The 21,234-nt window shown below is 39.6% G+C and overlaps 1 pseudogene; it reads right to left on the reverse strand.

Moving 5' to 3' along the window:
* Positions 1 to 9,662: 9,662 nt before the first annotated feature.
* LOC105706252 (tubulin beta chain-like) lies at positions 9,663 to 11,561 on the reverse strand (annotated as a pseudogene).
* Positions 11,562 to 21,234: the final 9,673 nt, after the last annotated feature.

Consider the following 21,234-nt stretch of genomic DNA (forward strand, 5'->3'; position numbering starts at 1 on the left):
TAAATAATGGAACTGGACCCAAATTTTATGTGTGAGGATGTTTGCTGAGGAACTATGTTTAGCAGTGAAAAGCTGAAATAAATCTAAGTGCATCAAATATGGAGGGTTAAGTCAGTAATGGAGTGGTCATATGCTGGGATAGCAGGCAGCTATTAAAAGTGTGTTATAAAAGAGACATGAAAAGTTTGGGCAAATGTACATGACATTATTTAGGAGGGAGCAGTCTTATGTTTTCCAGTGTCATCTCTTCCTCTGATGCCCTGCTGAGATTCTAATTTCTATTATGTCTCACTTCTTGCCCTTTCCCTTAATTTTCTTAAAACACTACTCATATCAGCATTCACATAGATGAGAATTCATTAAACATCCAGGGTTTAATGAATTCTCAGCAAAGGGTTTGCATTATGAGAGCAGGACACATGGCAAACAACATAAGACTGGATGCTAGACATTCTTGTTCTTTAGTGCCTCTTGGGAATTCCCAACACTGAGAACTGCTTCCTGGCATTGCTGTCCTAGGTTGAAGCCTTCCTCTTACCTTGATGGGACCTTATTATTTTTTTTCTCCCCAGTCTCCTTTCATTTCTCTTGCTCCTGGTGCTTTCACTTCCCTCTTTGGCTGTTTCATTGCCCAGAAAATCTCAAAATCCTTTTACTTGTTAGGCAGAACAATTTAATTTTGTCATTCTTCTGCTTACTGTATTATGTCCTGGGGACCATCACTTCACTTCACAGTGAAATAATTTATTAAAGAACAAAAGATACCACTCTTCTTTGAGAAAATTGCTATTTCTATCTTTTAAATAACATCTCTTTGTTCTCTCTACTATATCTAACTCCTCCCCTGCCCCTTAAGACTGATAAAATGTATAATATGTAACAAAAATATGAAACGATGTTTATCTCTGAGTAGTAGTATTTTTCTTCTTTATTATTTTCTATTTTAAAATTTTCTAGAGTGTACATATAGCTTTTAAAAGTCAGAAAAAGGTTATAAAAATTGTAATTCTGGTGGTGTATTAATTGGGGTAGGCTAACTGCTGAATAAAAGGCTTCAAAATTTTTAGCAGCTTCATAACTAACATACAGTATTCTTTTTTGCTCACACAGTATTTCTACTAGGATATTCCTAGCTTCCTCCACGTGGTGACTCAGGAGCCCAGACTTTTTCTATCTGATAGTTCTGTCATTTACTAGGGTCTTGGATTCCTCTATTGGGTCTTCTGAACCTAGCTAGCAAACAAAGGGAGAAATAAATGGTACAAGACTGGCAGGAGTTATTTTTAGGAGTGTCTTAAAGTGGCGTATTTTGCTTTTGTTTGTATATGACTGGAAGATGAACTCTAGTTGTGTGGTCAGTAGGAAGAAACAAATGAGGCTTAGTGAACAGATACATAGATTAAATGTTGGAGGGGAAATATCATGGGCTTTGGATACAACAGGCCTAGATTTAAATCTCAACTCCACTAGTAATATAATAGACTACCTGTTAGAATTCAAATAATCAACATTGAACAAATATCAATCGAGGATCTATTAGTTCTTGGCATAGTCTTACATGCAGATAATACAGAGACAAAAAACTTGTCTCCATGGGAGAGGAGCAACAGTCTGGTAGGGGAGTGCACCCTTCTCTCCTCTCTGAGTGGAAGGACATTGCCACACGGTGGAGAAAGTGCAGCCATAGATGTCTGTGTCAAGACACGCTGGGAACACAGATATGCATGCGATTAACCCAATGAGAGATGGAAAGAAAGACCGTGAAGAGCTTCTATGAGGAGGCTTCTTATCAACTTGGACTTTAAGGACAAATAGGCACTCATCAGGAAAGTGGTGTTTGAGGAACATTTCCTTGGTGGTAAAAGCATGGACAAGTTGGGAGAGGTGAAAAAGATCAGGCTCAGGAAACTCTGAATAAAACAGAAATGAAACAGGAAAATCCATAAACACGAGTCAGCCAGGTCTCAAATAATAAATACTCTGAAACATTCACGTTTGAGCAGATGACTCATTTTTCCTCTAGGATCACGGGCATAATAAGCATTCAGGGAAGGAGGAAACACAGCCACAAATGAGGTCAAGGATCACAGAGAAGAAAACATGTGCCCTTCTTGAATAAGTTATTACCGGCTTCTCTCATAAATTAATAATGTTGGGGCCTTGCCAAGAAATATCATCATGGTTTTTTTTTTTTTTTAAGTAACAAATGACTTAGGCTTTCTTTGGTATATGAAATGTAAATGAGGAATAGCCATAATACAGGCAAGAAAGAGGTTGGGGTGAATTTACGAGGGAAGCAGTGCAGGTGGGCATAGCTAAAAGCCTCATGAACTCTTCTTCATGTGAATAATATAAACATCCTGTTAATAAATGCTAACTTTGAATGGTGCACATATAAAACAAATGTGTGTGCATATGTAGATATATATTTAAAATTCAAGTCAAGTTGAACTTCCATGGGTTATATTCTAGGTAAGATTAGTTATTTCCCTTTTCTTGCAGTGAGCCCACATGAAGTATTGAGTAAGAGCCACAAGGCAGGCTCTCAATGTACATGTGGTTAATCAATTTCCCTTTCCACAGCAGAGATTAGCTTTCCTACCTTCAAGAAGCCATATGAGATTGAGTAATCCATATTATGGGAAAAACAGAAACGAAAAAACAAAGTAGTAACAATTATGTTTGACCCAAATGCACATCCTTTTATAATTTCAAGAAGTCATCTGAGATTGAGTAGTCTACATTATGGTAAAAACAGAAACGTAAGCACAAAGTAGTAATAATGTTTGACTGAAATGTACATAGTCTCTGGGGCTAGTATACTTAATAGAAGCTCTCTTATCTTCTAAACCCTCCTCTCCACCTTCTTTCTATCTGCCCATTATTAAAGAGCCATAGCCTTGTACTATTTATATTTATTCAGCAAGGCTTTAAATGTAAAACACATTGTATACCATGGATGGCTTTAACTTGTTTAGGACTCAATTAAATTTTTCCTAGGTAGGATAAAATATTTACAAAATAGATATTTTGCATTAATGAGCACTAGCTAAGAGTCAAGATATATTTTGAGTTTTGTGAAGTTGGAGGAAGTTCCTTAAGCCCTCTGGAGCAGTTTTTCTCCCCGTATATGTAAAAGATAAGATTTTTAAGATTTCTTCCAACTTGGCATTGTAAACTGTTTCACCTCCTATTTTTTCTTGAGGAATGTGAATAGTCATGCCACGTTCGTAATGATTGATATTAGGGTTTTCCCCACAGTGTTAATAGCAGCTATATTAAGTTTCTAAAATTATGATATTGTTTGCTTATCTGAATTTTCTAAATTTTATATGGTTAACAAATGTTTCTAAGAGTTTAAAAAAATATTATAAAATGTATATAGCGTAAAATTTATAATTTCAAACATTTTGGGGGGCCTAAACCCAGTGGTAAGAACATTTTAACCATTTTAAGCGTACAGTTTAGTGGCAGTGAGTACACTGATGCTATTGTGTAGCAGTCACCATTACCCATCTCCGGAACTTTTTTATCTTCCCAAACTGAAAATAGACCCACTAAATCATTACTCCCATTCCCTTCTCTCCCACCCCCTAGTCCTAGTAACCACCATTCCACTTTCTGTGTCTATGAACTTGACTACTCCAGGTACTTCATATAGGTGAAATTATATGACATATGTCCTTTCACAGCTGGCTTATTTCACTTAGTGTAATGTCTTTAAAGTTCATCCATGTTGTGGTGTGTGTTAGAATTTCATTCCTTTTGGGATGAGTCCATGTCCTCTGTAGGGACATGGAGGAATCTGGAAACCATTATTCTCACCAAACTGACACAAGAACAGAAAACCAAACACCGCATGTTCTCACTCATAAATGGGTGTTGAACAATGAGAACACATGGACACAGAGAGGGGACTATCACATGCCGGGGCTTGTTGGTGGTGTGGGAGGCTAGGAGAGGGATAGCAGGGGGTGGGGGGATAGGGGAGGGCTAACATTAGGAGAAATACCTAATGTAAATGATGGGGTGATGGAGGTAGCAAACCACCATGGCACATGTATACCTATGTAACAAACCTGTATGTTCTGCACATGTACCCCACAACTTAAAGTATAATAATAATAAAAAATAAAAAAAAATGAATTTCAGTAAAAAAGTTCTCAGATTTAAAGGAACAAACAGGCTAAGCAACAGGGAGAATAAAAAAAAAGAATTTCATTCCTTTTGAAGGCTGTATAATATTCCATTGCATATTTATACCACATTTTGTTTATCCCTTTGTCTGCTGATGAGCATTTGGATTGTTTCCACCTTTTGGCTGTTGTGAATAATGCTGCTATGAACATGAGTGTACAAATACCTGTTTGAGTTCCCGCTTTCAATTCTTTTGGGTATATATCTGGAAGTGGAATTACTGCATCATATGATAATTCCATACTTAATTTTTTGAGAAGCGACCATACTTGATACTTGTAATTAAGCATCAGGTTAGGCTAGGCATGGTGGCTCACACCTGTAATCCCAGCACTTCGGGAGGCTGAGGCATGTGGATTGCTTGAGCCCAGGAGTGTGAGACAAGCCTGGGCAACATGATGAAACCCTGTCTCTACAAAAGATACAAAAATTGGCCGGGCATGAAGGCACTTGCCTATAGTCCCAGCTATTTGGGAGACTGAGGTGGGAGGATTGCTTGAGCCCAGGAGGTGGAGGTTGCAGTGAGCTGAGATCATGCCACTGCACTCCAACCTGGGTAATAGGGCAACACCCTGTCTCAAAAAAAAAAAAAAAAAAAGCCAGCTGAACTGGTGAATGCTGCCTAATTATAATCTTCAAAAGAAGTCACCTTGTTTGACATAGGCTGAGTCCCAAGGCAAGCTGAAGTTAGTACCTTTGTTAGTAGGTTAGTGAGGTATAGCTGCCGGCTACCACTAGAAAAGGTTTTTCCGATCTTATTTTGATGTAGGCCTTACCACAATGTGTCTTTCTAGACAAATCAATGCATACATCATAATTATAAACCACATTCTTTGGCTTATATGGTGACTATGAAAAACACTAACAGCTCCTGCTTCATTTGCTACTTCCTTAGCTATGCATCTTCTTATTTTATTAACCACTTACCATCTCCTTAATCCTCTAAACATTTATAACCTGAATATTTTGCTGAGGTACATCTCCTTTTTTAATAGTAAGCCTTGTTGCAAAATGCCATTAGGAAACTTAGTAAATATTGGTCCTCTGAGAGTGAGAACTTATACAATTACTTACTAGGACTCTAAAAAGGACTTCGTCTCTTTCACTTAGTGGCATTCCTTTTTAAAACATAATTGAACACTTTCTTGAAAGTCCAGCTACATATGTTCAGCCAAATGTTTTCCTTCAGGTTTACCTAATGATCAATTGAGAGCATCTTTCCACGTGGTGAAGTCTCTAGAAATAGGAATACCAGATGAAACTTACTTCAGGAATTTATCTTGGTAAATTCTATTAAACATAAACAAGTTATTTATTTTTTTCATCCTTTACTTCAAACAAAGCCAAAGCAGACAGTTTGATGAAAGATACATTATAGGAATAAAAGATTATTAGAAAACACACATTTTTAAACCACTGTGGAAAAAGCCATAACTGCATCTTCTAGGAAAAAGACTAATGGAAAATCCATGAAAAATTGATTATTAATAGAGTATCAAAATTCTCCATTAGAAATGGACATTATATCATCATTTTTTTAAACAACATATTCCTTGTCTTTTCACCAGAGAAAAAAATGTTTCTAGTTTCCATGTGTAATTGGAAAGCTCTAGTTTCCATGTGTAATTAGAGTAGGGCTGGCTGTGTTTCCCTGTGGTAAAGAAAACCTTTTCTGTGGCTTCTGAAAGTAGTCATGTCCAGATATGTTTGGTCGCTATGCATGTATGAGCTAGTACATAGTTAAAAGCAAGTCCAGAGGCCAAAATAGCGTTTGTTAAGAAGGTGCTCAATAGATGCAAATAATTTCAAAATGTTTTTTGAGACATAAAACAGTTTTCAAAGTTTTCTTCTGAAATAGCCCATTAATTGCATTAATGGGCAATATTCTGAAAGTTAGATGGTTTCAGAAGAACCTTCAAGAAATTCAGGTCTGTTTCTCACAATGTGTAAGAAGCTAAGCAGTGGCAGACAACTGAGTTGGCGTCCCAACCTTAAGCCTTTTTCTTCTCTCTGTACATGCTGTTTGCCTTTTAGCATCACTAATATGAAGAAAAAATTAGGTGTTTTTTTTCTGAAAGACTCATATTTGTTTTTCTGAACATGTCTTACTCCATTCCTGCTGCTATGACAAAATACCTTAGACAAGGTACCTTTTAAACAACAGAATTTATTGCTCACAGTTCTGGAGGCTGGCAAGTCCATGATCAAGTTACTGGCAGATTTAGTGTCTGGGGAGAACTCCTTCTCAGTAAGTGGCACTTTACTGCTGTGTCCTCACATGGCAAAAGGGCAAGGCAGCTCACTCCAACTTCTTTCATAAAAGCACTGATTCTGTTCATGAGGGCAAAGCTCTCATGACCTAACCACCTCCTAAACATTATACCTCTTAATCACCTCCTAAAGTCTGTACTATCGCATTGGGGGTAAATTTCCAACACAGGAATTTTAAGGGACACCCACATACATACCAGAGCAGAATGGAAGAACTATAATATACTTTCAGAAGAAGATTTAAGAAATACAATCAACGAACATATCCATTCATTTACAGATATTTGTCAAACATCAAATATATTCTAGGATCTGTGTAATACACTGAGAGTAAAACGCTGTTCTAAAAGAGTATGGTGCCTGGTCTCTGAAAGCTTAAAGAGTAGTGGGAAGAAAAGTTAATAAATAAATCATGTTAACTTATGTATAATTAAAATTAGAACAATTCTCCAAAGAGAGGGAATACATTTCATTGCAAGTGTTTGACAATGGAAGTTGATCAGGCTTGGCAGTCAGCATAATTTCCCCAACGTTTGATACAGGTCCTGATATCTAAAAGAAGAGTTGGATTTAACCAGGTGAAGAGAGGTAGGGAAAATAAGACGTAAAACGTAAGCCCTGTGTTAGAGAAATGGGTCAGGTATTGTGGGATCGGAAGGTGTCTTTTGTTGCATGGTTTTAAGGTGAACAAAGTTGAGCATGTTTATAATGTGAAAAACGGACCCAGTAAGGGGAAGAAGTTGAACACACAAGAGAGGTGGAGAGAAATATTTGGGGAAGCTCTTGAAGGAGAGAGAAGGGGAGGTTGTGGCAAGGCTGAGATGATGAGAAAGGGACTATCTTTAATAGTAAATGGGGGAGGCATACCTCTTCCTCTGAGCATGGATGAAAAAAAGAAGATGGTTGAGACTTCACTAAGTATTCAGTGGTATCTAGGGCAAGACCATCTACTGAGAAGGAGGAGATTAGGGTTAGATTGGGAGCTTGCAGTGAACAGTAAGTGAATACATAAGACAGAAGGACAAAGACCAATTAAAAAATTCACAAATTGTTTATTAGTTCCTATGCAATCAAACAGAAGCTCTAGAGAATTAAACTTGTTAGAGAGAAATGATATGCCAAGTGGTTTGTATAGGCAGGGAAGGACTTGAGGCCAGGAAGGATTAATGGATGAGTCAGGGACTGGCAAGTAAGAACTTGTCAGAGAGTGGTATTTTGGGGTTAATGTTAGAGTTGAAGATGAGGTTCAAAGTAGGGTGATAGGAGGGATTTACTAAAGTGTATTGAATCCATTGTAATTGACGAGGCTAGACAGTTACTGAAGCCCCTGGAATTGAGGACTCCAAAGCTCTTTGAAGGTAGAACTATTTTTAAAAGACTTTTTCACAAAAAGATAAGTAACATAAAGGCTGAAAATCACATAGTTGTACAACAATTCGATTATGCATTGATACTAGTTATTCAAAGTAGCAGATGGCAAAAACTTCCCTTTCATTTTTATTTAATTTGTTTTCTTGTTATTGAAATAGCCAAACAAAACCATTTGTGTATTGTATGTTGCAGTCATATATTAAAATTTAAACTATTAACATCATGGGAGGGAATTATGGAATAAGAAACAGACTATAAAATAAAATTGAATGTTTGCACAGTGATTTATGCAAACATAAAACTAATATACTTTGCTATTTTTCTAGAATCCTTATTGCTGTAACCTGAGCCAGTGACCAACACACACTGCAGCATGAAATATGATAATCTCAAAGTTGACATCAACAAAACATTAAATTCAAATAATAGAATTATGAATCAGGAACATAGTGAAATACGCTCAGTATCAAATGTGCTAACATAATGCTGTAGAAAGAAGAAAGAGGAGGTAAAGTCCCAGGTGATATAATCTAACTGAATATTCAGTGTAATGTACTCAGATGGAAAGAAGAGGGAAACAATGGAAAAAAATAGTTATCTCTGCTCCTTACCAGTCTCTATTCAATTGGGAAAGAAGAGCTCAGACTCCTCACTAAGCTATAACTTGACTGGTTTACTATTCTGTTACTTGGTGATCTTCAGAAGATTTTGGCCAATATAAGTTGATAATTTCCCATAATAAAACATACCATACTTCCTTTTTTTCTTCATCAGACACTTGAAAGAACATGTGTTTATATTAGTTTTCTTTTCTACCAGATCCAGTTAAAAGCAAAGAGTAGTAATCATGGCCAGGCGCAGTGACTCACATTTGTAATCCAGCGCTTTGGGAGGCCAAGGCGAGTGGATCTTGAGGTCAGGAGCTCGAGACCAGCCTGGCCAAGTTGGTGAAACCCCATCTCTACTAAAAATACAAAAATTAGCAGGGCGTAGTGGCAGGTGCCTGTAATCCCAGCTACTTGGGAGGCTGAGGCAGGAGAATTGCTTGAACCTGGGCAGCAGAGGTTGTAGTGAGTTGAGATCATGCCACTGCACTCCAGCCTGGGTGACAGAGTGAGACTCCATCTCAAAAAAAAAAAAAAAAAAAAAAAGAGCAGTAATAATACTGAATGAGCACAAATGTGCCTGCGAGTTGCTTTCCTCTGTGGCAACACTTGCTAGGGAAGATATCAATACTTTTATTATTGTTGCTGTTCTTTTATCTTACTAATGATTTAATCACCCTCTTCAAAACGTGTGAATTTCTTAGAGGATTTTCTTTCCCTAACTACTGTGCTTGGTGATGCAAAACTTACATAACTTACACAACTTCTTCTTTTTTACTATGAAAATGCTTGAATACAGGTGAATACACAGCAAGTGCACACACAGTGAGACATGGCTTTCATAAAACACACTGGGACTGAATAAAGAATTCATATCCCTTCCATCTAACAGAAGGCTCTACTAGACCACCTCCTCCTGGGCCCACTCCTCAAACTCTTCCTCCTTCTGGTACTGCTGGTACTCGGACACCAGGTTGTTCCTGTTGCTCTTGGCCTCAGTGGACTCCATCTCATCTATGTCCTCACCCATGTACCAGGGCAAGAAGGCCTTGTGCCTGAACATGGCCTTCTTGCCTTGGTACATGGGTGAGGTCATAGATGAGATGGAGTCCACTGAGTGGAGCAGTGAACTGCTTTGGAATGCTCCTGAACAGCTCCTGGATGGCCGTATTGTTGCTGGTGAAGGCAGCAGACGTTTTTAGCCCTGGGAGTGGGATGTCACAGAAAGCTGTTTTCACATTGTGGGGGATCCAATCAGCAAAGTAGCTGCTGTTCTAGTTTTGGCTGTTAAGCATTTGCTCATCCACCTCCTCTGAGACATGTGGCCCCTGAAAATGGCAGCTGCCATTAGGTAGCAGCCTTGTGGGGGGTGCACAGGCAGTCAGCATATTCTTGGCATCAAACGTCTGCTGAGTGAGCTCAGCCACTATCAGGGCCTGGTACTGCTGGCTGCCCGGGCTGGTCAGCAGGGTGAAGCCAGGCATGAAGAAGTGTAGGTGGGGGAAAGGGATCATGTTTATGGCCAGTTTCCCAAGGTCAGCATTCAGCTGGCCTGGAAAGTGCAGGGTAGGTGGTGACCCCACTCATGGTGACAGACACCAGGTGGTTCAGGTCATCATAGTTGGGTGTGGACAACTTTAGGGTTCTGAAGCAGGTGTCATAGAGAGCTTTGTTATCAGTGCAAAAGGTCTTGCCTGGGTTTTCTATGAGCTGGTAGACTACGAGAGTGGTGTTGTAGGGCTCTTCCACTGTGTCGGACGCTGTATATATGAAGAAACTGCCATCCACCTTATGCTAGGTACACAGAGTAAATCAAACTGGCTTTCCTTCTTCAGAGAAGAGTCACTTGAGTACCCCACTAGGTTCTGAAACATTTGGTAAGTAGGCCCCCATGACCCTGGAGGAAGGGTGTAACAAAACATTTTGTGACTTCAAAGTTTCTTCTCTTCAGATCCCACTGTCTGTTGACAGGGCTGGTCTTAGGGTGTGAGAACAGTGCAGTCACACAGAATCCCCAGTTCAGAAGGGCCCCATACCTGGGCTTAGTCCTCAGCAGTTGCTGTCATGACATTCCTTGAAGTTTATTTTAGAATTTATATTTTTGTAAGTGAAGTCCAATGGAACAATGAGGCATGTGTCAGGGACGTGCAGCCTCAGCTTCTTTCTGGTCCCTCTTCCCACTTCCCCAGGATGAGTTCATGGCTGCCTGCTTCCTACTCCCTCACACCCTGGCCTCACCCTGCCTCTTCCTCTCTGCTTGCACCCCATTAACTGATGTGCCTTCTGCTTAAGGTGGTCACCTCAGGGGTGTTGGGGGCTGACATGGGCAGCAGTCTCCTGTTCCTTTTTTCCCCTAATGGGGACTTGAACACATATATGGGAGTTTTGGGGGTGACATGTGCCCCACAGCATCTCAGGGCAGGGCAAGGTGGTGGCTGTTCCTGCCCCAGGCTGGCAACTTCATGGTACATTTGGTGAGTGAGTTGGCTGGAAAGTCTTTGGCCCACCTCATTCAGACACTGACTGCATTATGGCGTGGAGGTTTCCATTCCCTGGTGGTTGCCCATCTACTCTGGGTTGGGATAGTGGGGCCCTGGGGCTGTGGGAAGAGGAGAATGACCTTTCTGCCTGACTAGGGCATGGCCTGTTAGTTTGGTGGATGCAGAGAGGTCGTGGGCTACATGTGTAGGGTCACAGGCAGAGCCCCTGGGCACCTGTGAAGGTCTGTACTTGTTCAGCAAGTATCCCATGCCTGAGGGAGCACAACTTTAAACAGCAAGTAAAAATCACCATGATACGTGAAGAGAAAGGGAATGTGAAAGGAAAAAAATTAATACTGTAGTACTTTTACTGGCACCTTTTTCTTGATTTTTGAACAAAAGGTCCTGAATTTCCATTTGCATTGGGCTTTGCAAATTATGTGTCTGGTCTTGTCTGCAGAGCTTGTTACTGGGTGGTTGGGGGTCAGTGAGTCTTCTGGGAGAAAAGGGCCTGGAGAGCTCTCTGATGGACAAAAGTGTCCTTGACTGACATCTAGTGGCAGTTAAGGACCACAGACTTACATAGGAAAACCTGTGAGAAAAGGTGGACCCTGGATTTTTGTTCTTGCATAGTCATCGGGCCTAGAACAGGCACCATACATTCAATTGGCTGTGGCAGGTAACAGCCAACATCGAGAATGTGGAGTGGAGGGCACTACAGCAAAGTGCTTGCCTTGAGCAGTCTGATATGGAGGAGGTGAGAGATGCTACTGCGATTCAGCTCCAGATGGTGTTACTGTGCCAGATAGGAGCTCAGTATTGCAGTTTTATTCAAGAGAAACTGGAAATCCAGCTTGTGTGAAAATTTTTAGAAATTAAAAAAAATTTTAATAAGACAGGGTCTGGCTCTGTCACCCAGGCTGGGGTGCAGTGTCTGGATCTCAGCTCACTGCTACTTTTGCCTCAGCCTCCCGAGTAGGATTACAGGCATGTGCCATCACGCCTGGCTAAGTTTTGTATTTTTAATAGAGTGGAGGTTTCACCATGTCGGCCAGGCTGGTCTCGAACTCCTGACCTCAAGTGATTTGCCCACCATGGCTTCCCATAGTGTTGGGATTACAGGCATGAGCCACTGTGCCCAAGCCTGTGTGAAAATTTTTAAATGAAATTTCAAACGCAGTATGGATAAATAAAACATACCAAGGAGAAATACTTGAACTGGGGCCCCTTTGTTTGCAGGTGATATGGTGAGTTGGTTCTGGCATAATATATCACCAGGGCTGTAAACCTCTCTAGATTCAGCCACTCTAGCCTGATTTTCATGCTTTGAGAAGAAAACTGGACATCTTAGTGGATTAAAGAGCTCACATTTACACTCAAGTGTGCAGTTATACAGGATCAGGGTCTGGAAAGGATTTTGCTAGGGGATAGACCTGCCTCCGCCATCAGATTGTGAATGTGTATTAGGTTTCACTAATGACATCTAGTGGCAATGAAAGAAACAACAGCTGTGCTGAGCCAAGGAAGCTTTTCTCCATCAGCCAGACGTTTAGAGTTAATAAGCCACTGGATCCAGAGTCGGAAAAGGTAGTTCTCAAGAGAGAGAGAATGGATTTTCTATTAATACAGGCAAGTCGGGGAGAGAGTAATTCCATGGCAAAATACAAGATAGAACCAAACATGCATTGCAAGCCAGTTATATGGGCCATTTTAGTCACATTGCTACTGAATTGTTTTAATCAAATGCAACAGATGTTAAAATACAGAACTTCCATTTAAGTTTTCCTCTTATTTATGAAAATTCAATAGGACTATTTCAGGAGGGTTTAATATTGGTATCAATTTTTAGTAAATGTTTTATGACTTCATAGCCAGATATTGACTTGTAATAATATCGTTCAATATATCTTACACCCAATCTTAGCCAAAAGACCAAGAAGTGATATATGTGTTCAATGTATATTAAGCAATAAATATTTACTGAGTCTGGCACAGTTCTAGGCTAAGTATATGTGTTAGGTGTCTTATTTGACATTTAAATTCATCATCATATTTCTTGTGTTTTAACTTAAGGGAATGCAAAGAAATAAAAATATGAGATTTTCCCTTATGTATTCATGTGCTGTATAAATATTTATTGAGTATGCACCATGTACCAGATGATTAGATGCTGGGACAGAATAGCAAATAAGACGTTTATGCTTGCTATTTTCATGGAGTATACAATCTAGTATAGTAAGTCGTATTTGGCAAACCCTTCACACACATAATTAACATCAATTGTGTTAAGTGCTATGAAGGAGAAGCACAAAATGTGTGAGGATGTAACCTGCTCCTTGAGAAAGAGATATTTAAATTGAGACTTGAAGGATGAGTTGGAGGTGTATGAGGAGTAAGGAATAGGGGCAGACGAAGAGAATACAGGGAACTGGACCAAGGCTCTCCTTCAGTTGAAGGAGACAGTGATTAGCAATGAGGCTGAAAAGGAAGCTGGGACTAAATCATATAAGGCTTTAAAGGTTGTATCCAGGATTTAGCTTCTTATTCCAAAAACAATTTGCAGACATTGAAGGATTTTAAGCAGTTAAGTGCCATAATCAGATATTAAAAAAAACCCTACTCTGGCTTCAATGAGTAAAACAGATCATACCTACATGAGAAAATCAACATGGGAAGCATTGCTTGAACATATAGGACTATTGGAATTAACTATAGAACTAGGCACATCAGGAATTAATGATCAAGTAAAATTACTGCTTTGTGTATATTATGGGATGAAATAAGAGGTCTGTGTTCGGTGTTTGATTTTATCCAATAAAATTTTAAGTTTTTGTTATGAAGAAGTAAAAAGAGTAATTTCCTCATCCTTCCTTTCTCAGTGTTATTAATGTCAGAAGCTGACAGATTAAAAAATGGTATTCTACATGGAGAAAGCCTGGCATATTTATAACTTTCAATATGTAGCTATGTTAAACTGCATTAACATGCATTAATAGCTAAGGAAATAAGTTTGAATTTAAAGGATACTTTTTTCTTGGATTGGATTTTGGTTGGAAAAAAGAATCTTAGGTAGGAAGGATTTTTTTTTTCCATTCACAGTGATATAGTTGGCTCTGTGTTCCCACCCAAATTTCATCTCAAATTGTAATTCCCATGTGTTGATGGGGGGACCTGCAATTCCCCACATGTGGAGGGAGGGAGGTGATTGGATCATGGGGGTGGTTTCCCCCATGCTGTTCTCATGATAGTGAATGAGTGCTGACGAAATCTGATGATTTTATAAGTGTTTGGAAGTTTCTCCTTCATTCTTCTGTCTCCCGCTGCCTTGTGAAGAAGGTGCTTGCCTCCCCTTCACCTTCCACCATGACTGTAAGTTTCCTGAGACCTCCCCAGCCATGGGGAACTGTGAGACAATTAAACCTCTTTCCAGAAGATGGCCAGTTAGATCCAGCTCAGGATTGCAGCTCCGAGTGAAAGTGCAGAGGGTGAGTGGACGCCGCATTTCCAGAAGGATTTATATTGCCCACAGACAAGGAAATTCACAGGCGGAGGAGCCCCACAGGTCACCAGCGTGGCTGTTTTGGCTGGTGCAGCTGTTTTGCCTGCACCCCGGCATAGCCGCTCCAGGTGCAGAGTAAATGGGACTGTGTTCCCACTTAGCCAGCAAGGGGAGCTGATACAGGGAGCCAGGCCAGGAGATTCACGGGCAAAAAAAGCGGTTTCAGCGGCTCAGTGGGTCGCCGCATGGGAAATCACACAGATCCTGGCGCCTATTCAACAGGCGACCAGGTCACCTGGTAGAGAGCCGACGGTTCAATGAAAAAATAAAAGGCTCTGAGGCAGGGAGCCAGGAGATCAGGCCCGGCTGGTCCCACCCCCACAAAAACAAAAACAAAAACAAAAAGCAGCAATTGGAAACGCTCTGGGTTGAGAGTTTCAGGACGGTCCAGCTCTGTGGGGGAGAGGCATCCACCATTACTGAGGCAGCCTGCTGTTGCTGCGGCAACCCGCTATTACAGAGAAAGTCCGTGATTACAGAGGCGGGCCAACATTGCAGAAGCAGCTCTAACTACACCCATATAAACAGGACTGCAGGGAAGTTCACACAGCAGCTGGGCTGAGCCCACAGCAGCTCAGCGAAGCCTCTGCAGGCTGAGAGTGACTAGGCTGCCTCCTTGTGGGCAGGGCAGCCCTGAAGAAAAAAAAAGGCAGCAGTGCAGTGGAAACTCATAAAGCCCTAACTCCCTGGGACAGAACACCTGAAAAAAAAAAAGGGGGTGGTTATGAGTTCTGCTGCTGCAGACTTAAATTTACCAGCCCAGAAGCTCTGAATGAACAATGGGACTCACAACTCAGCACCTGAGCTAATATAAAGGATTGTTTGCTCAGGCAGCTCCCGACCCCCGTATATCCAAAAAGTCACCTCATAAAGGAGAGCTCAGACTGACATTTGGCAGGTATCCTTCTGGGACAAAGCAGAAGAAGAAACTGGTAGCAACCTTTACTCTTCGGCAGCAGCTGCAAGTGATCCCTAGGCAAGCAGGGCCTGGAGTGGACCTCAGCAGTCCTACAGCAGAGAGACCAGACAATTAAAAGGAAAACTAAGAAACAGAAATAACTTCATCAACAACAAACAGAACATCCACTCAGAGACCCAATCAGAAAGTCAACAACTACAAAGCCGACAGGTGGATAAATCCACAAAGATGGGAAGAAACCAGGGCAAAAAGGATGAAAACACCCAAAACCAGAACACCTCTCCTCCTACAAGGGATCACAACTCCTCACCAGCAAGGGAACAAGACTGGATGGAGAACGAGTGTGATGAAATGACAGAATCAGCCTTCAGAAAGTGGGTAATAAGATACTTCCGTGAGCTAAAAGAACATGTTTTAACCCAATGCAAAGAAACTAAGAACCTTGAAAAAAGATTTGACGAAATGTTAACGAGAATGGACAACTTAGAGAGGAATATAAGTGAATTGATGGAGCTGAAAAACACAACACGAGAGCTTCGCGAAGCATGCACAAGTTTCAACAGCCGAATTGACCAAGCAGAAGAAAGGATATCAGAGGTCGAAGATCAATTCAATGAAATAAAACGAGAAGGCAAGATTAGAGAAAACAGGGTAAAAAGGAATGAACAAAGTCAACAAGAAATATGAGACTATGTGAAAAGACCTAATCTACATTTGATAGGTGTACCTGAATGTGATGAAGAGAATGAATCCAAGCTGGAAAATACTTTTCAGGATATTATCCAGGAAAACTTCCCCAACCTAGCAAGGCAGGCCAATATTCAAGCCCAGGAAATACAGAGAACACCACGAAGATATTCCTCTAGAAGAGCAACCCCAAGGCACATAATCGTCAGATTCACCAGGGTTGAAATGAAGGAGAAAATGCTAAGGGCAGCCAGAGAGAAAGGTCAGGTTAGCCACAAAGGGAAGCCCATCAGACTCACAGCAGATCTCTCAGCAGAAACCCTACAAGCCAGAAGAGAGTGGGGGCCGATATTCAACATCCTTAAAGAAAAGAACTTTCAACCCAGAATTTCATATCCAGCCAAACTAAGCTTCATAAGTGAAGGAAAAATAAAATCCTTTGTGAACAAGCAAGTACTCAGAGATTTCATCACCAACAGGCTGGCTTTACAAGAGCTCCTGAAAGAGGCACTACACATAGAAAAGAACAACTAGTACCAGCCACTCCAAAAACACACAAAATGGTAAAGAGCATCAACACAATGAAGAATCCACGTCAACCAACGGGCAAAACAGCTGGCTAGCATCAAAATGGCAGGATCAAATTCACACATAACAATATTAACCCTAAACGTAAATGGACTAAATGCCCCAATCAAAAGACACAGACTGGCAAATTGGATAAAAAGCCAAAACCCATCGGTGTGCTGTATCCAGGAAACCCATCTCACATGCAAGGATACACAAAGGCTCATAACAAAGGGATGGAGGAAGATTTACCAAGCAAATGGAGAGCAAAAAAAAAGCAGGAGTTGCAATTCTCATCTCTGATAAAATAGACTTTAAAGCAACAAAGATCAAAAGAGACAAGGACACTGCATAATGGTAAAAGGATCAATGCAACAAGAAGAGCTAACGATCCTAAATATATATGCACCTAATACAGGAGCACCCAGATACATAAGGAAAGTTCTTAAAGACTTACAAAGAGACTTAGACTCCCACACAATAATAGTGGGAGACTTTAACACACCATTGTCAATATTAGACAGATCAACGAGACAGAAAATTAACAAGGATATCGAGGACTTGAACTCAGACCTGGAACAAGCAAACCTAATAGACATTTACAGAACTCTCCACCCCAAATCCACAGAATATACATTCTTCTCAGCACCACATCACACCTACTCTAAAATTGACCATATAATTGGAAGTAAATCACTCCTCAGCAAATGCAAAAGAACGGAAACCATAACAGTCTCTCAGACCACAGTGCAACCAAGTTAGAACTCAGAATTCAGAAACCAATCCAGAACTGCACAGCTTCATGGAAACTGAACAACTTTCTCTTGAATGTTGACTGGATAAACAATGAAATGAAGGCAGAAATAAAGATGTTCTTAGAAACCAACGAGAACGAAGACACCACATACCAGAATCTCTGGGACACATTTAAAGCAGTCTCTAGAGGAAAATATATAGCAATAAGTGCCCACATGAGAAGAAAGGAGAGAACTAAAATTGACACCCTATCATCAAAATTGAAAGAGCTAGAGGAGCAAGATCAAAAAAACTCAAAACCTAGCAGAAGACAAGAAATAACTAAGATCAAAGCAGAATTGAAGGAGATAGAAACACGAAAAACCCTACAAAAAATCAATAAATCCAGGAGCTGGTTTTTTGAAAAGATCAACAAAATAGACAGACCACTAGCCAGATTAATAAAAAAGAAAAGAGAGAATAACCAAATAGATGCAATAAAAAATGATAAAGGGGATATCACCACAGACTCCACAGAAATTCAAGCCATCATCAGAGATTATTACAAACAACTCTATGCACATAAACTAGAAAACCTGGAAGAAATGGATAAATTCCTGGACAGTTGCCTCCTCCCAAGCCTAAACCAGGAAGAAGTCGAAACCCTGAATAGACCAATAACAAGGTCTGAAGTCGAGGCAGCAATTAAGAGCCTACCACCCAAAAAAAGCCCAGGTCCAGATGGGTTCACAGCCAAATTCTACCAGACATACAAAGAGGAACTGGTACCATTCCTTCTGAAACTATTCCAAATAATCCAAAAAGAGGGAATCCTTCCCAAATCATTTTATGAGACCAACATCATCCTGATACCAAAACCCGGCAGAGACTCAACAAGAAAAGAAAACTTCAGGCCAATATCCATGATGAACATAGATGCAAAAATCTTCAATAAAATACTGGCAGGCCGATTACAACAGCACATCGAAAAGCTTATCCACCATGATCAAGTAGGATTCATCCCGGGGATGCAAGGCTAGTTCAACATACGCAAGTCTATAAATGCAATACACCACATAAACAGAACCAAAGACAAAAACCACATGATTATCTCAATTGATGCAGAGAAGGCCTTTGACAAAATTCAACAGCCCTTTATGCTGCTAAAAACCCTCAATAAACTCGATATTGACGGAACGTATCTCAAAATAATAAAAGCTATTTATGACAAACCAAAGCCAATATCATACTGAATGGGCAAAAACTGGAAGCATTCCCTTTGAAATCTGGCACTAGACAAGGATGCCCTCTCTCACCACTCCTATTCAATATAGTACTGGAAGTTCTAGCCAGAGCAATCAGGCAAGAAAAAGAAATAAAGGGTATTCAATTAGGAAAGGAGGAAGTCAAATTGTCTCTATTTGCAGACGACATGATTGTATATCTAGAAGACCCCATCATCTCAGCCCAAAATCTCCTGAAACTGATAAGCAACTTCAGCAAAGTCTCAGGATACAAAATCAATGTGCAAAAATCACAAGCGTTCCTATACACCAATAACAGACTTAAAGAGAGCCAAATCAAGAACGAACTGCCATTCACAATTGCTACAAAGAGAATAAAATACCTAGGAATACAACTAACAAGGAATGTAAAGGACCTCTTCAAGGAGAACTACAAACCACTACTCAACAAAATAAGAGAGGACACAAACAGATGGAGAAACATTCCATGTTCATGGTTAGGAAGAATTAATATCGTGAAAATGGCCATACTGCTGAAAGTAATATACAGATTCAATGCTATCCCCATCAAGCTACCAATGACCTTCTTCACAGAACTGGAAAAAAACCACCTTAAACTTCATATGGAACCAGAAGAGAGCCCGCATAGCCAAGTCAATTCTAAGCAAAAAGAACAAAGCGGGAGGCATCACACTACCAGACATCAAACTCTACTACAAGGCTACAGTAATCAAAGGAACACTTTTACACTGTTGGTGGGAGTGTAAATTAGTTCAACCATTGTGGAAGACAGTGTGGCGATTCCTCAAGGACCTAGAAATAGAAATTCCCTTTGACTCAGCAATCCCATTACTGGGTATATATCCAAAGGATTATAAATCGTTCTATCATAAGGACACATGCACACAAATGTTCATTGAGGCACAATTTACAATAGCAAAGACCTGGAACCAACCCAAATGCCCATTGATGATAGGCTGGACAGGAAAAATGTGGCACATATACACCATGGAATATTATGCAGCCATCAAAAACGATGAGTTCCCATCCTTTGTAGGGACATGGATGAACCTGGAAACTATCATTCTCAGCAAACTGACACAAGAACACAAAATCAAACATTGCATGTTCTCACTCATAGACGGGTGTTGAACAATGGGAACACATGGACACAGGGAGGGGAGCACTATACACTGGGGTCTGTTGGGGGGGTGTGGGGGGGACAGCGGCGTTGGGGAGTTGGGGAGAGATAGCATGGGGAGAAATGCCACATATAGGTGAAGGGGAGGAAGGCAGCAAGTCACACTGCCACGTATGCACGTATGCAACAACCTTGCATGTTTTTCACATGTACCCCAAAACCTAAAATGCAAAAAAAAAAAAAAACCTCTTTCTATGAATTACCCAGTCTCGCATATTTCTTTATAGCAGTGTGAAAGTGGACTAGTACGCATAGATATAGTAGACATTTTTAGAAAAAGATTTATAATATATAAAGTAATAGATATTATTACCACTCATTCTACTACTACTCATCATGTGCTGAAATTTTACTGTAAACTCTTTCTGCACACCCACCCACACACAAACACATTTATTTCATTTATTCCTCACAAAAACCCAATGCTGTATGTACTATTATTATGTTCTTTTTAAAGATAAGGAGACTGAAGCACAAATAAGTTAATTACCAAAAATCACATAGCTTATTGATAATATAGTCAGAATATAAAACAATATTTGATTCTAGAATGATAGTTCATAACTATTACATTATACTGCCTTCCAAGATAGAAATTAAAATTTTCAATTATGGGAAAAATAATACATCTATCCAATAAACATATTACAAAAGTTATCCTTTTTTAGAAAAATTAGATATAGAATAATAATCTCAATTGTACAAACTTCAGAAATGTTTATTTGAACTGTAATAGAATGTTTCCGTTTTAAGAATAATACTCTATTTTTAGGTGTACTTTTTTTTGCAATTACTTTTCCAGAATATTTAAGATAATTTGATTTACAAGAAACTTTTATGAATGTACCCATTACTTAATGTCAAAAAATGATGAAATTAAGTAAAAGTTTTCCTCTCGACATTCCTTATTATTGCTTTCTTTATTCTACTTTATTATATTTTTCTTTTTGGCACCCTTTGAGTATTAAACAATAAAACAAGAAAGAAGAGGATGAGGAGGAGACAGAGAAGGAAAGGGAAAGAAGAAAATGATGGGCAAAGAATCCAAGTTGGATATACTGCAGATAATTTTTAAGTGTATATTTTTTCAAATAAAACTATTAGTTTTCTGATATTTTTTTCACAGTCTACAGAATTGTTGATTCAGTTATAAATTAATTTATCATTGCTTTTACTTTTTAGGGAAGTGTATAGTTACCTTTCTATTGTTTGTAAATTTTTGAGTTTAGTATTTCCTGTTTGTATCCAATCCTTATGTCTCTGGTTTTATTTCAATTTTAAACAACCCTTTCTGCAAAAATACACATCTTTTAAGATACCTATTTGAAATATAAGAATATGTTTATGATACCAATACATGTATGTAGTATACATAAAAATTCACTACCTTAAATATAC

This window comes from Aotus nancymaae, unplaced genomic scaffold (assembly GCF_030222135.1).
Source record: "Aotus nancymaae isolate 86718 unplaced genomic scaffold, 86718_ANA_hifiasm-v0.15.2.pri h1tg000033l, whole genome shotgun sequence".
NCBI classification, from domain to species: domain Eukaryota; kingdom Metazoa; phylum Chordata; class Mammalia; order Primates; family Aotidae; genus Aotus; species Aotus nancymaae.